This window comes from Pteropus alecto, unplaced genomic scaffold (genome assembly GCF_000325575.1).
Source record: "Pteropus alecto unplaced genomic scaffold, ASM32557v1 scaffold280, whole genome shotgun sequence".
Lineage (NCBI taxonomy): Eukaryota > Metazoa > Chordata > Mammalia > Chiroptera > Pteropodidae > Pteropus > Pteropus alecto.
The window spans coordinates 854,659-858,613 of record NW_006430057.1 but is presented as its reverse complement, the minus strand read 5'-3'; positions in this window follow the sequence as shown (position 1 = coordinate 858,613).

Below are 3,955 nucleotides of genomic sequence, written 5' to 3'. Positions count from 1 at the left end.
CTTTCATTATTTTTCATTCTTTGGTTTCTCTCTTCTTCCTTCTGATTTCTTTCTAGATTTCTGTCTTCGATATCACTGATCCTTTCCTCCATTTGTTCAACTCTATTGACTCTATTTCCCAAGCTTGCTATTTCATTTTGTATCTCTTGTAATGTGTTCTTCACCTCCAGAAGTTCTATTTGGTTCTTTTTCAGGGTTTCAATCTCCTTGCTCTGCTCTTCTAATTGTTTTTTTAATTCCTGAAATTGTTGAGTTGAGTTGTTTTGGATCTCACTGAGTTTTTTCAGAAGTACCATTCTGAAATTTCTGTCATTTAAATTGCATATTTCTTTGTCTGTAAGTTTATTTTTTGGAGATTTTTCTCTTTATTTCTGAGATGCCTTGTCACCTTGGTTGTTCATGGTGTTTAATGGACTATTTCTCCACGTGGGCATTAATGGAAATGTATTCTGCCATTTTTCCAGAATGATTTGTTATGTAAATATCTCTCTTTAGCCTGTTGCAATGAAGGCACTTTTCTTTTGGTTTCCAGTAGGTGGCATCTAAGCTTCTTGGATCCCTGCTTTATATAAAGCCTAAATGTCTTTTTAATTTTCTTGTAGATGTTGAATCACACTTGCTACTTTCAGTTTCAATCCCTGTCACTGTTAGCAACAGTTTCAATAGCGTTTGATCAGATTCCCCGGGGGCTCCATGGTGTTTGGTCTTGGAGGGTATGGGGGGAGGGGCCCACTGGGTTGGGAGTTGATGGCTGTGGCTCAGCCTTGGTTTTGTAACCAGGGCCAGTAAAAATCACTTGTTGTTTCTCTGTAGTCCTGTCTCGCTTTTCTGCTTCTGCCCTGATGACTGGGCTCTGCTGCTGGCTGCTAGAAGTTCTGGCACTTCCAGGCAGGGTGATCAGGGAAGTTGTTGCACCTTCCCCTTCCCTCCCTCCTGCAAGGAGTTCAGGCGGCTGGGATTGGCAGCTTCTTTATTTCTCCCAGTCCACCATGCGACACCCTGGGTTCTGACCTGTGGTAGCTCTTATGTGCAGATTCCTTGCTCAAAAGTGCTGGTGTGCAGTTTGGGTGTTTTTTGTTGAGTTTTAGATGTTCAGCTTATTGTTGTTTCAAGGGGAGTGATCTGAGGACATCTCTCACTCTGCCATATTTCCCAGAATTCCTAGATGAACCAATCTGAAGTCCAATATTTCATCTGGAAGAATATCAGATCAGGAAGTTTAAAAACTCTGGATGTTTTATTTCAGGTAAGTGCAGCCACAAAGCAATCTGGGGCTTCAGTAGAAGACTGGCAGAGAAGAGAAAATAGCTGGTATTATATAAGATCATGGTAGGGGGAAGCGAGAGCCATCCCAAATCAGTACTGCCCAAAGCAGAGTGGCAAACTTGGGGAAGTAAACATTTGTCCTTGTTGTGGGCTGAGTTGTGTCCCCTGCAAAACTCGTAAATTATGTCCCTTACAAAATGCATAACCACCCCCCATCCCAGGAAAATGAGACCTTTAGTGTGGGCCCCAATCCCATATGGTCCTTAGGAGAAGAGAAAGGGCCACATGAGGACACAGTATTAGGGTAGCCATCTGCAAGGCAAGGAGAGAGGCATCAAGAGAAATCAGACTTGCCACACCTTGGTCTTGGACTTCCAGCCCCTAGAACTGTGAGAAAATTAATTTCTGCTGTTTGAGCCACCCAGTCTGTGGTATTTTGCTATGGCAGCCCTAGCAAAAAAAGTTATTTTTTACTTCCCAGACTCTAAACCCCTTTCCAATATTTGGGAAAATTTCCATCGAAGAGTGTTGATGGGAGGCAGAGATTCTCTAGCAGCAGCAGTGGTTGTATCAAGATGGAGTTCTTGGTTCAATGTTGAGAATGTTAAAGGATAAACTGTCATGTTTAATGCCCATTGGTAGCAACTGCAAAGTGTTCTGAGCAGGCTAGTTATGCAATGTGGTGGTCATTGCTCTAGCTTGCATAGGCCTGGGCTAGGCTGCCTAGCTCTCCCAGGAACTATGTGAATGACCAGAAACCTTTAAATAAAAACATTTTCTTTCTAAATTAGTTAAGAGCGTAGGAATGGTTTCTGTGGCTTATAATTAAGACCACTGATTGCTTTGATTTAAGTCTATATGTGTATCCTGAGAGCAACACAACTGCAAATGTTACTAGGTATCAGGGACATTCAAAGTTGGATGTGTGATGTCCTCAGAGTTCTCAGTAGTCAGGCAATTTTGAGCAGTGCCCTAGCCATCAGGCTAGAAGAACACCTGACTTGAGGTGTTTTTTTCTCTTTCCTTCCCTACTTCCTTTTTGTCCTCTTTTTGTTACATTTAATTAATTAATTAATTAACATATTTGTTTATTTATTGTTCTCCCTTTTTGTTCCTCATCCTTGGCCAATGCTTTAGACCACTAGACTCCACAGACTTTGTAAAGCCCTAAGTGGGGGCCTTGGGAGTAAGGTAGCTGTGAGCCCTACTCAGTCTGGGCTCTCTTGCAAGTGAGACACTGCCTTAGAATGTGTCCCCCACCATCCCATCCCAGTCTTTTTTGCACTCAGCAATGAAGACTGATAATAATAATACCACATTTTTTTCTATGTAAATTTTGATTCTCTATCACTTAGAAACCAAGAGTCAGTCAGATACACCTATATAATATCTATAGAGGAACAATATCTACATATTTATTAAGGGCAGCAAATAATTACTAGTGGGAGGTGGGGAAATGGGGCCAAGAAGTAAGGGGACTGTGTGTGGCCAGGGGGCTGTCTTGAAACTGAGTTAACATAGCAAGCACACTACTTCTATTTAGATGTTATATAACAGAGGAGCTGAAAATAAGAAAATTCTCTAAATATGCTTTTTTTCACCCTTTACCTAGTAAAAATTATAAGTTGCCCTTATCAAAGAAGACTTTTATTATTTTTATTTGAGGGTAAGTTTGAGAAACAGATGGATATAAGGGAGTCTATACGCTACCCCAAAGTATTTCTTGGTGCCACCATTCCTGGGCAGGAGACATCTAGGGTTCCAGTCTTTTATCAGAAGACAGTTGTTCAGCTCCAAGTTTAGGTTTTGCTCTTAGGGACGTATACTATTCCTCAGCCACCTGCCTGGGGCTTGACTTCCAGTTACCCAGGCACCCAGCTCTGCTTACTGGTCTCCCAAACACACGATTCAGGGCTTTTGTAGCCTCATCATTTGGGCCTAGAACATAGTTCTTAGCTGATCATTTTTTAATGTGACCTCAGTTCTCCAATCTTCCCCACTCCATTCCAGCCTATGGAGTACAGGCATGACAATGAAGTTAGTCCTTTGGCAACCATATGCACAAGTAAGGGGTAATTCCCTTCCTTTTGGAAATTCAATAGGGTTATTTGATTGAAAATGTCAAAAACCATAAAAAACAAAAAATCCAGGAGGCAAATTGAATTTGTCTGAGGTAGAAGGCTGTCAAGCATTCCCCAGTGCAAGAAAGCACATTATACTTAAAATATACCAACCCCTCATTGAATAGCTGACTTAACCTTGTTTTAACTTTTTATTAGGTAAAAAAATAAAATAAAGGTCAGTAGAGCAAAGGTTTCTATAGCAACCTGGCAGCCGCACCTCTTGTAACATATGAAATCATTAATTTGTGAGGTGCAACTAGGTCAGAGAAGAGCCCTATGGGAATTGGCAAACCAACAGTTATGTAACTGGAATAAGTGAAGTTTACAGCCCACTTATCAAGGAAATGAGTAGGTATTTACAATGCCTGATTCTACCTCCTACTGCCCTATTGTTAGGAAGGCCTTCAACTGGTGGTAAGGAATGGGGAGTTGGGAGTATATATGTTGTGCATATGTGTTCAGAATGAGGGGTGCCCTAAAGAGTGTAAAGACAAAACCTGCAAAAACAGAAAACCTAACTGGAAGTCTGGAAAGCCTGGTGTTGCTCAAACTGGGCGATTCCTGCT